The sequence below is a fragment of the Onychomys torridus genome, chromosome 12 (genome assembly GCF_903995425.1).
Source record: "Onychomys torridus chromosome 12, mOncTor1.1, whole genome shotgun sequence".
Taxonomy (NCBI): domain Eukaryota; kingdom Metazoa; phylum Chordata; class Mammalia; order Rodentia; family Cricetidae; genus Onychomys; species Onychomys torridus.
In genome coordinates this window covers 32,959,504-32,973,373 of record NC_050454.1, presented here as the reverse complement: position 1 = coordinate 32,973,373, position 13,870 = coordinate 32,959,504, and positions in this window count along the sequence as shown.

The window sequence follows — 13,870 nt, the reverse complement described above, 5'->3', positions numbered from 1 at the left end:
ACTTAAGACTCACGGATCACATTAGATGAGGAAGCATAAAGAGCGTAAGAGCCAGAAGACCATACTATCTGTTTCAAGAAAGTATCTTCTATATGTGGTAGAGAAGCTGTACCTGTGTATTCTTAACAATACATTGCCCAAACAATCCCTAAGAAACGACTGCACCAGTTGACCTACCAACATGGATTGGGAAAATTTTATAAGGCTTCATTCTAGATGAAGAGCTATAGGAAATAAACGACTGTTAAAAGATACTTTTCCAGAGACAAGTCCCCTGACAGACTATCCAGTCTCAAAAGATCTCCCCAAACATGCATATTTACAAGCAATACTGAAGAGTAAACAGGCTATACTTACAAAGTTGTTATGTAGAAAGAACATACATAGATAGACAGACAGACAGAGGAGAGGTAAATATATAGCAATAGTAATTAAAGAATAAGAGGCCATGAATTTTATAGGGAGTCATGTGAGGTTGTGAGAGGAAACATTAGGAGGGACAGGGAGATTGATGTAAATAAAGTAGCCTAGCCATGCATGAAACACAAAAGAATTAACGAGTGAAGTGATATTATTTATATAGTATCACAACTGCCTGGACCAGCAAGGAAGACACAACATCTAGCTCTTCTTTCAGCACTTTATTCAGGAACCTTGAACAGTCTTCTTCTTCCCTGGGGAAACCCGCTCACTCCTTATATAGCCTCTGGGCAGCCAACCCTAGCACGCCACTTGGGCAACACCAATGAGCCCAGGTATGCAGAAGCAAGCCAGATTCTCAGCCTTAGCCAAATAAGGAGTTGTTTATCACTGAGAGCACTCACCATCCGGAAGGTGGAGGGCAGAAGCCGGCGCCATCTTTAAGGCATGGCTGCACGCAGCTCTCTATAATATAGTATAAATATCGCATCCAGTATTCTTCCCTTCAGTTTTAAATGATAGGGTAACAAAGTTAAGAAATATGTGAGATGCCATGTACTATTTCCTGTGTGTATATTGACATAATTTACATTAAAATATGACTTAAGATGAATTAATTATATAAAATTGAAATTATTTAAATCAAAGAAGAAAATAACATAATCAAATATTCTACACATGTCTGCGGAACACCTACAATGCTGGGGCCAGTTTTACTCTACAGCTGTTACTTCCTAGACAAAATCTATACACCTGGGGATTGTTCTATTTGATGGGAGTACTGTGTTGAGTACAATTCTAATGTCTTCTAAGCTCTCCAGGAGGTACAGTGGTTAATCTTACACTGACTGTGTGCAAAATCCTGAATTTCTGTGAATAAGTTTTATGTGTATTCTGCCAAAAACAATATTTATTTACTCTTGCCGATTCTTGTGGAGGAGGTAAAAAGTTGTGAATATTTATTACTCATCTCTAAACAGGTAAGATTTATCCCAGTTTCGAAAGATGAAATAATAGGAAACATTTTTCCTTTTTTATATTATTATTTTTTATTTATTATATTTGTGTTTTAATTTTACACATCAGCCATGCGTTCCCCTGTCCTCCCCCCTCCCGCCACCACCACCCCTTCCCCCCAGCCCCTCCCCTCCATTCCCATCTCCTCCAGGGCCAAGACTCCCCTGGGGATTCATTTAAACCTGGTGGATTCAGTACTGGCAGGTCCTGTCACCTCCTTCCAGGCTGAGCAAAGTGTCCCTGTGTAAGCCCAAGGTTCCAAATAGCCAACTCATGCAATAAGGACAGGTCCCGGTCCCACAGCCTGGGTGCCTCCCAAACAGTTCAAGCTATTCAATTGTCTCACTTATCCAGAGGGCCTGATTCAGCTGGGGGCTCCACAGCCTTTGGTTCATAATTCATGTGCTTCCATTCGTTTGGCTATTTGTCCCTGTGCCTTTCCAACCTTGGTCTCAACAATTCACGCTCTTACAGTCCCTCCTCTTTCTTGACAACTGGACACCTGGAGCTCCACCTGGGGGCCTGGCTGAGGATCTCTGCATCCACTTCCATCAGTTATTGGATGAGAGTTCCAGCACGACCTTTGGGTGTTTGGCCATCTGATCACCAGACTAGGTCAGATCAGGCTTTCTCTCAACCATTGCCAGCACTCTATAGAGGATGTATCATTGTGGATTTCTGGGGACCTCTCGAACACTCTGCCTATTCCTGTTCTCATGTGGTCTTCATTTAACATGGTCTTTTGTTCCTCATTCTCCCTTTCTGTTCTTGATCCAGCTGGGATCTCCTGCTCCCCTAAGCTTTCTTTCCCTCAAACCTTGACTTTCATTTCTCCCACTCTTGTCCAGGTTGTTCATGTAGATTTCATCCATTTGTCTGTCATTGGGTGATCCCTGTGTCTTTCTTGGGACCTGTTTTCTAGGTAGCCTCCCTGGAGTTGTGTAGGAGGCATCACAATGCCCCACCTCAAGCTCTACTATAGAGCTGCCATAATAAAAACAGCTTGGTACTGGCATAAAAACCGACATGTGGAACAATGGAATCGAACTGAAGGCCCTGATATTAACCCGCACACATATGAACATATAATTTTTGACAAAGAAGCCAAAAATGAACAATGGAAAAAAGAAAGCATCTTCAACAAATGGTGCTGGCATAACTGGATGTCGATGTGTAGAAGGCTGCAAATAGATCCATATCTGTCACTGTGCACAAAACTTAAGTCCAAGTGGTTCAAAGACCTCAACCTAAATCCAGTTACTCTGAACCTGATAGAAGAGAAAATAGGAAGTATTCTTGAATGCATTTGTACCAGAGAGCACTTTGTAAATATAACACCAGTAGTACAGACACTGAAAGAAACAATCTATCAATGGGACCTATTGAAACTGAGAAGCTTTTGTAGAGCAAAGGACACAGTCAACAAGACAAAGTGACAGCCTACAGAATGGGAAAAGGTCTTCACCAACCCCACATCTGACAGAGGGCTGATATCCAGAATATATAAAGAACTCAAGAAATTAGACATCAAAATTACCAACAGTCCAATTAAGAAATGGGCTATGGAATGAAACAGAGGATTCTCAACAGAGGAGGGAGTTCAAATGGCTGAAAGACATTTAAGGAATTGCTCAACATCCCTAATTATCCAAGAAATGCAAATCAAAACGACTCTGAGATACCACCTTACACCTGTCAGAGTGGCTAAGATCAAAAACACAGAAGACAGCTTATGCTGGAGAGGATGTGGAGTAAGGGGAACTCCCCTCCACTGCTGGTGGGAATGCATGCTTGTATAGCCACTTTGGAAATCAATATGGTGCTTCCTTAGAAAATTGGGAATCCATCTCCCCCAAGACCCAGCTATAGCACTCTTGGGCATATACCCAAGGAATGCTCAATCATACCACAAGGGCATTTGCTCAGCTATGTTCATATCAGCATTGTTTGTAATAGCCAGAACCTGGAAACAACCTAGATGCCCTTCAACTGAAGAATGGATAAAGAAAATATGGTACATATACACAATGGAGTACTACTCAGCAGAAAAAAAAAAAAACAATGACATCATGAGGTTTGCAGGCAAATTGATGGATCTAGAAAAAAATCATCCTGAGTGAGGTACCCCAGACTCAGAAGGACAAACATGGTATGTACTCACTCATAGTAGCATACTAGATGTAAAACAAAGATGACTAGATTGCTACACAATTCCAGGGAGACTTTTTCTTAAACAAAGCATTATTAAGTGACAGATTTATGCAGGTAAGTATTTAAAATATTTAACTTGAGCTAATAGATTTTTGATATATAGGAAATTCCAAAAAATTATTGGTGTACTCTAATAAGAAGAAGTATTTTGGAGTATTTGGATCAAAATTTCTTGCCTTTATTAGCAACCAGTGAAAACATAGAGATAATGATATATTGTAATTAAATTATTTCTATTTAGCATTATCTAGTTTATCTCATTCTCTCCCCTCACAAATGCAAATGTTATTAAAACAGTGACCAGCCATGTGTATAGAAAGTTTTTCCTTTCTTTTCTGATATCTTAAGTCTAAGACTGACAATAGAAGCCAGCCATACATAAGGCCTCATGCACAGGGCACTTGTTCAATGGTTTAATCTAAATTAATGTAATAAATATTTAAAACAATCCTGTGAGATTGGTGATACATCTTATTATGATTGTGTTTTATATCGAAAGCAATTACGGTTCAGTGTGGGTGAGTGATGTGTGTGTGTGCACAGAGTTGGCATTTGATTCTGGCTAGGTTCTCATATGCTTTAGTTGAGTTTTCTGAATCTTATATCATCATTGCTGACTTTTTAGTTTTAAGGCATATTGCTTCCTTTACTTGGTCCAATGTCTTTGTGTTTTGTGGCTCTTAAAATGGAAACCATAAAATAACAAAAACATGTCAGTAAAGTTGTTTAATATTATTTTACTGGATAAATATGTAATCACTCTATTCCAGTGTTATTCATGGTTCTTGGTTGCAAAGGAAAAATTAGGAAACAAACTAAAATGTTGTGCCTGTATCTAGAAATGATTACATTTTATTAGGCAAAACAAAAAGAGATAAATCAATGGTATTTAAGATAATAAAATTGGTATGAATATACAAAGACACTGGAAAGACAATGTGACCAAGGAATGCCTGTTTGAAAATTATCTAATGAACTGAGAAAGCCAGTCACATAATAATAATAACAGCTATAATAATGTCTGCAGAGCCCCTTTTGACAGAGAGAAGAATAGGTTACAAGACTCTAATGATTAATGCAGAAGGCATTCCTAAGAGACTAGACAAGGTGGTTCTGTGAGAATGATGACAAAATGTGGGAACAACATACTCAAATCCTGAGACATGTCTTGTGATAAAACCTCTTAATTTTAGTAAATATCAAAAATAAGTCTAAAGCTAAGAACAAAACTCTCTAATAATAATAAGGAGGAGGCTGTGATTATGGCCCATTGGATAAAGGCCTTACCACAAAAGTGTGAGGATCATGGTTAGGATCCACAGTGAGGCATGGGAGTCCACCCAGACTTCTAGCAATTGGTAAACAAAGACAGGGGATCTGTGGAACCCGCCAGATAGCTAGAGCAGTTGAATTCAAGGACTCCAGGTTCATTAAGGAAATGTACCTCAATATGTAAAGTAGAAAGCAATCAAGAAAGAAACTTGATGTCTATCTACCCTTGCTTTCCCATGCAAACAAACACACAGGTACTTCTACAAATCCAAACATGCAAACAAATATACATTTCAATTAAGCCATTTCCTGTTCAAGAGGTTGGGAATCTCTGTTAAGGGATACTTTTGTGCTTATCATAGCTGATTGGAAATGTGTTTGAAATATGGAAATGTGCAAAATAAGTCTGTACACTGCACTTGGCAATGGGCAGTCTTTGCTCAAGTAGTCAAGGTTTGTAAGCAACTTGTCTAAAACGTTCTTGTCTCCATTCTTTATTATAAAAACAAACAAACAAATTAATCTCTGTACTAAGTACCTGAACACAGATAGCAATTTGGACATAATGTACAATTGTAATGAATGAGTATTTATTTGGCCCTAAAAGTTAAGCAACAAAAATCTTTACTTCTATTTGAGACTGCCAAAGAAAGCTAGAAAGGAGAAACTTTACTTTTTAATGGTTATAGAGTTACAATAAAAATTTTAAGGTCCATCAGCATTTCTATTGTATATATTGGCATGTTGGGGTAGTGTTCATGAAAAAAACATAAAAAGAAATATGCTTTTGAACTCTCATCTCACCCTTCCCAACTATTGTAGAGTTTCAGAATAGCAAATGAAATCTTAAAATATATAACCTTATCCTCTAATCACTAGAAAAGATCTTTCAAATAACATAGTTGAATGTACTATTGAACTTGGAAGCTTAAATAAATATAAGCTCGTTGAACCCTTACACTGATACCTTAGTCAGCTCCAAGAATTTTGTAAACCCCCTTCCATCTGATTGTTCTGGGATGGCTAGAATAGGGTGCCTTACCCAGGCAGACATTATAGCCCACTGTTCACATTGCTTAGGTTGAGGCCACATTAGCATACATTTTTTTATTCAGAACTTAAAAACTTTTATAGTGTTACAGTCAAACAAAAGGCACTGAGTAGCTAGTTTACAAAATTGTAGACAAGAAATCATGACTCTAGCTCCTTATTTTCTTCCTCCAGACATCTCACATGAACAAGCAATAAAGGAAGTTTCCAATAAAGGAAGCATAAAATTTAACCACATATGAGATTATAGCTAAGAAATGTGCTTTTGATGCTTAGTGACGAATACTATGCAGGAACAACCCAGGATTTCTCTTTGAAGGGTGCACGGATCCAGTCTCCAAAGCAATGATGATGAGGAATTCCTATGGTTTGTGTTTGGGACCTCTTTTATTGCTGAATCTTTGGACATGTATAATCTTCCCTAGTGACTACAATGGTTTGTTTGCATTGTCTATTGGACAGGATCTAGAATCACCTTTGCGAAACATCACTGGATATGTCTGTGAGGATTTTCTATGTTCAGCTAAATGGACTGGGGAGGCTGACTCAATCATGGGCAGCATTGTCCATGGTTGGTCTCTAGCTGGAGATAATGAAAGGAGCTGACTGAGAACAACTGTTCTGCTCTGCTTCCAGACTGTATAAGTTGTAGTCAGATGCTTTCCTGTGTCTTAGCTGGCTGGTGGTCAGGACAAATCTCTCCTAATTGCATCCCCCAAGTAAACACACAGAGGCTTATATTATTTGTAACTGCTCGGCCATTAGCTCAGACTTATTAAATTACTAGCTCTTACCCTAAAATTATCCCATAATTCTTATCTATGTTTAGCCATGTGACTTGGTATCTTCTCTCAGTTCTGCCTTGCTATTTTGATTCCTCTGTGTCTGGCTGGGGACTCCTGACTCAGCCTTCCACTTCCCAGAATTCTCCTCATCTTGCCCTGCTTATACTCTTGCCTGGCTGGCTACTGGCCAATCAGCATTTTATTGAACCAGTGAACCAAAACATTATTCAACAGCTATAAATCATATGCCATTTTCTTACCTTCTTTCCTTTATGCCCTCTCTACCATGATAGATTATGTATCCTCAAGATTTCATTTGAAATAAACTCTTTATCCCCAAATTGTTTAGGTTATGTATTTGCCATAGCAACAAAAGACTTAACTGAGTAACTAAACAGTATTTTTCTTTTTTCTTCTATAGATAAAAAGAGCCTGATGGGAGAGAGGCTTTGGTATACAAGATGTGTTCAGGGAGACAAAGGGCAAGGAAACATTAAGTTGGTATTGACCAGAACCATCAAAACTTTTTTTCCCTCTTACAATTGAGACCCTATTAAAGATAAATCTAATAAAATAACATGCTGTTTATTACATAAAACTGTTCAAAGTATGCTGTGAAGTTCAACAACATTTGTATTTCTCACCCAGGATGGTCATTAATTTATATCCAGAAGTTATTAGACTCCTTCCACCATGGTAAAGAGACTACAGATAATTTATATAAGTTTGAGGGCATTCTCCATTTCAAATCTGTCATGCACCTGTGTCTGAATGTTTAAAATCAAGAGGAATAAAATCAGAGATAAAAAATAAAAGATGAGTGAAAAACTTTTACTTATGCTCCCCCAAAGTAGGAGAAACTATGTGCTTCAAACATATCAGATATATTAAAGTGAGTAAGCTCCCACCAAAGATCTATGTAGGGAACAGGGAGCAGATTAATGCCAGTGTAAGTTAGTGGAGCTTAGAGGGTCAAATCATTCGAAGGCAACTCTCAATATCCACATGGTAATGCTCTCTCATGAAGTTGCTTGGAATATGTAATTAATCATAATTGGTTTGTAAACTATAACATTAGGTAATAAAGTCTGTGTTGTATCTACATATAACTTTATTTTATGCATGCTTCTGATTTAAGATACCACATTAATGCATTTTTGACAAATTGATGTTAAACTCATAACCATCAGCACCTGAGATCCTGCATGTGGATGTTATGCCCATGTCTCCCCATTGCTCAACATAAGCCTCTTGAACACAGAAAGAACTTGATAGTTCCTTAGCACTTGACACATAGAAAGATTCAGAAAATGAAGTAAACAACAAAACACACTCAGATACAGAAAATATCACAGTAAATTTAACTCTGAAAAGGCACTGTTTAGAACTCACACAGGAAGGCAAAACTTGGCCTTGTTTCACCTCATACTTCTCTTTCTGACACAAAACTCTTGGACCTTTTTTTATGCACAAATGACCTTCAAGATATTGTCAGTACTAATTTGGTTTAAAAGTGAATTTAACAAGTATAGAAATTAAACAAAAAAAACTGCATCTGGGAATTGTATTGTCTACTATATTCTAAATGATTAATTATCAGAAAAGTTGAACTAAATAGCAAAGAAAATAAGTCAGAAAAATAAATTCAATCTTTTACTACCTTATTTTTATACACAGAATTTTATACATGTGAACATTATATTTTGGTCAAATTCAGCACCTTAAATTCTCCCTTTCAACTTTCTTAGTTTTCCATAATCACTTTTCTATTTCACCTGTATGTGCTGTCTGACTTTGATCATTATCTATTTTCAATTGAGTCTAGATAGTACGGACTATATTTGCATGGTGTAGGATCTTCTACTGGAGCCCAGGTTTCCCTCCACAAGCTGCAACACTGCTGAAGGAAACTTATTTTCCCTCCTTGAGAAGATACTAATTGACAATAGCGTCTCAGGTAGGGGTGGTGCATCCTCTACTTTGCTTGTTGGCATTTTGATGGCCATAACTTGTGTAGGTATTGCACATAAATGAATAGTTACTCAGAATTCATGTGTAACCCTCTAATCAGCAAAACATTTTGCCACAGCCACAACTTCTAGATCTTATAGTCTCTCTACCCCATCTTTTATAATGACCCTTGAGCCCTGCAGGGATAAAACATGATATCGAAGCCCCATTTAGCACTATAGACTCCAGGGTTTCTTTTTTATAATCTAAAATCAACACTATTTTTAAATTTAAATGTTCGTGCAATTAAACTACATGTCATTTAAATAATACCCAGTGCCCATTTTAAATAAGCAGATTAGACCATCTGCTCAGACTATTTGCTAAATTATTCAAAATAATTTTTCTAGATTTCATTAATCTAATTCAATAAAAATAACATGTTTTCCATTGTAAACAGAGCTTCAAAGTAAAATCCTGACCCTTTGAATACAACAAAATGTCTACTCTTAAAATTACATAAAAATTCTGAGTAGTCTATGAATCAATTCAGAGATTTTTTAGAGCAACTGTATTCATTTTTGCAAAAGCTAGCACCCAAAGGTTTTCTCTAGCCAGAAGCATCCAATAAATTAGGAACAGTGATGTGATTATTAAATAAGCTTTTCAAAAATGTATTACATTGTGCATCATAGCCTGAGGAAACATTATTTGATGTAACATCCTAAATACATATTTAACTCATGAAAGAGGAACAGCTTTTGTCAAATAAATACAGTAGTTTTCACCATCTCATGCATTCAATTAATGTAACCCCCCAAAAAAGGGAAAATTAAAGTGAAAAAAAAATATGTTCTCAATGGATGATAATTCAAGGTAACAGATAGAATGAAAGTGGGTGGCTAGATGCCTATCCACTAACAGTGACAAACTGATGGGAAACGTTAAGTATGAGCAGGGCATAGATATTTTGGGGAAAGAAATAATTAGATGTTTCTATAAAGATATTGCACATTTGCTCGGGGCAGATAGATGCCATATTATAAAAACAAACATGTAGTCAAAACCAAATGGTAAGTGGTAAACAAAGTAAGATTAAAATACAATCCAAATACACTGGTATACATGTGTTGCTCTGACATTAAATTCAATTTCCATCAAATAAAACATTCCATAAACACCAACACTACTGCATTGCTCATAGCAAACTTAGCAATAAATAAATATCTGATGTGATTTGAAGGAACCTTGTCAAGATTATGCATTTCCTTGATGAATGCATTACTGTTTATAAAAAAAAATTCACAGACTAGATGCCAGGAGGTGCTAGAAAGTAGAAATTTTAGGACACAAAATTTATAGATTTAGAAGCTCATAGGACAGACCATCCTCCTACCCCCAAAAAATATTATTAGAAATATTATAACTGAACATAAAATTTCACCTTTGGAATTCAGCAAGCTCTCAATAGACTGCTGATCTCTGAGAGTGGTGTGTACTGAACCTAATTGCAGATCTAAGAGGATGCTGAATATTGAGAGATGTGACCATTTGGAATTTGGAGATGACAAGAACACAAAGGGCTATGTGGTTCAGTTCTAAGCTGATTTTGTTATGAAGATGAGAAAATCATGAGCTTTCACTCACCTAAAGATTATTCCAATACTATGAACCAGAAAGTAAAGATAACAGATTAAAAAAAATATATATCATTCTATGGCTGCCTCACACAAAGCACAGATGCATGATAGAATCACCCCATTTAATAAATATGTAGACCTTCAAACTGCTAGGAACTGTCATCATCTGTTGTCATAAGGCTGCTTTTAAAGGAGCCCTGAACGGAGGAGAGCAATGTCACATTGGACAGTCTGGTAAGAGAGGAGAAAATGACCACCTAATTTTCAAGTCATATTTTAGTGAAAAAAAAATAGTCACACAAATATATTGCTGAACTAAATCCATATCTTTTCGTGCATTTTTATGTCTGAGGGAATTTTCTTTACTTTTTTCTTTCTTTTTTAACTAGCAGGCTGAGCCCATAAGAAAACAGACAAAACAGACAAAGACCAGGAATGACCAAAATGTTTTTGTGAAATTTAAGAGAGCTGTAGCTTTGCAAAACTCTGTGACATAAACCAAGAAGTTGCATTGCTTAGTTTTACAAAAGGGAGATACATTTTTCTAGAAGTCGGTCATTCCTGACTACTTCAGATGAAGTCTCAACCTAGTCTGAGCTGGACACAGAATCACTTAGCCAGTGAAGTACTGCTGTGCAGAACTCATTACCTCACAGAATGTGACCATGTGACCAGGAAGAAAACTTGGATGCAATAAAGTCTAGCATGGAAGAGATTCTAATAGGCCAAATTCTTTGCTTAACATCAATTCTATGTAAAACCAAGCACCCAAGACTACAACTATAGGTTTCTGTCATTCAGAATATTGCATTTTTTTAGTGGACATTACCACACTCAATGACCTCACCCAGAAATTCCCATTTCAAGGGCTTCTTTGCTTTCACACAAGTGATGAGTTTTCAATCACCTTCACTGACCCTCCTGACCCGAGTTATTTGTTCTCCAAACCTTCTAGAGTGATGAATCAATCACTATGAAGAAAGACCTAATAGAAAGAAAAGTCTATACAAAGATCCCACACATCTTCAGAACTCTGGCACTGTCCCATCTGTGCACATTGAAATCACAGGGAAGACTGTGAGAAATGTAAATAACACTTCTCCTAAGGTATCCTTAACAGAAGAATAAATGGCATAATTTAGTACTCATTCCCAGAAGAGATCTCTTTAAAAAAAAATAGACTTGAGCTGCTATTGTTTTTCTTATTGAACTGGTTTTCCATCATACACTGAGTAGAAAGAAGTTCCCAGCATCACTGAAAATCGGATCAGGACTTTCAAAAGGCCAGCTGATGAGAATAGGTACAGCAAGCCTGCCCTCAAGGCCTGGTTCATGATGATCTATGACCCTTGTTGTCTGCACTGGACTCTGCAAATCCTCTTCATCTCAGCACTGCCTCTGGACAAATAAGATTTCAACTGTCTAAGGAATCTTGATATCTTACTTATTTGGGCATCTGTGTGTGGATTTCTATCTATATCTACAACTACATCTATATCATTTATATCTTATCTATGCACAAATACAGACAAACATATATATTTGCTTCTGCCTTTTTAACTATTAATTTGTTTTTGTTCTTCAGGAATCAATAGGATAGTGGAAGTAAAGGCCACTTAAATTTGAGGCTATTGAATTACTGCTACAGACCAATCCTGTGCTGAAGAAGCCAAGGTGGAGGTTTTCAACTCAAGAATATCTTGATTTGTGTCCAACCTAGATAGGCTTCTATGAACATCAAAGACAAATGGGTTACAAAACAATAAAAATAAAAAATAAAAAAAGTTCTTCCAAGACTTGTAAAATTTAAGTGTGTGTATATATATAGATTAAAATGTTTATGTAACTATCTGGCATATATATGTACTTCACACATACACATATACTAACTCACTGCATAATATTTCACTATTAGGTAAATTTTAAAGGTACATTTAAAAGCCATTAATTTTAATACAGAAGAATTGCATCTGTGCCCATTAAGATCTGTTCTGTAATTTGCATTGTTTGATATATTTTAGTTGTTCCTTGTTTCATTTTATTCTACCCTTTCCTATGGATACAATTTTTTTAAAGAAGACTGTTTATTAGGAATTGAAGAGGACATCAAATTTAAAAGAAAAAAAAAAAAAGAAAAAGAAACAAAATGTGGACCTGTAGATGGGCCGCTCTTTACCAGTGTGTACTGCTCTTCCAGAGGACCTGTGTTCTGTTCCCAGTACCTAGTTCAGACAGCCTAGGAGCACCTGTAGCTCCAGATCCAGGAGGAGTCACTCTTCCAACCACCCTTGGTAGCTGTGTGATCAGACACACACACGCACACACACACACACACACACACACTCACACACACACACACACAATCATGCACACACACAATCACGCCCATTCATACATATAAATAAAAATAATGAAGGTATTATCTGTTAGTGTCACTTTTTCCTAAACTGGTTCTGTTTGCTCATTAGTGGAGTCCAGGTTTAAAAGGGCAAACTTCTTCTAGGTCAAACGTTCTGCTCTTTTTCTCTCACATGGCACTGAGTCCTGGACTTGGCGCAGATTAAATGCTAAGATAATATTAATGAGCAGACAAAACAACCGCAACCAGACTCAAACAGCTCTCACACTTTACAGCACAACCCCACAGTTTCCTCTTCGTTTTGATTTTTATTCTGAAAATTACAACTCTTTCACTGTTTAAAATATTTTTTTGGAGCAAATGCTACAACAGAAGACAGTAAACCAAACCCTATAAGTTTTCCCCTCTTCTGGTCTGTTTCTAAGCACATTTTAATATTTAAATTAGAACTTCTGCAAATAAGCAACAAATAAAAAGTATTCTATATAGCAATAATTAATTGAGAAAATATGATCTTGTTTGGAAGAAGAAAATCATATGTTTTCAAGCTGTAAGAAGAGTTCCTGCTTAACACTTGTAATGCACTAAAGTTGAACCACAAAACCACAAAAGGCCAAGGCATCCTTAATATTGGCAGAGCACTGCCTGCCTTTTTGCTAAAGGATGTGCAAGCCTGAAGGTCTGTACAATGTCCTGAGAAGGAAAGAGCCAATCAAGGGCAAGTGTTTATCCACACAGTGTTCTCCTCTTGGATATGATCCTAGGGCCTGCCAATATTTCAAATCCTTGTCTATTTTTTTTAAAGGGCAGCAAGTGGTCCTGAATATATACTGATGAGGATTATGTGGGTTGACATTTTAAAATTCAGGAGGAAGAGCTGTGCTATCATTTTAAATGATACTCAACATCTACAGGGCTTCTTTTAAATGCCGCTGGGATTATCCATCTCATCATTGTGAATCAAATTTGAGAGGAAAAGCCACCCAAATATTCACTCAAAAATAGCTTCTGTCAAAAGACCCTTGAATCTGTGTGATGAGAAATGCAGTATCAGTATTCCTGTGATCTCGTTTAAAAGCATTCAGAACTCTTTATTTGGCACATCTGCTCAACTTGACCTTCTGTTGCTGAACACACAAGATTTTGTTGTCAGAGATTAATGGAAG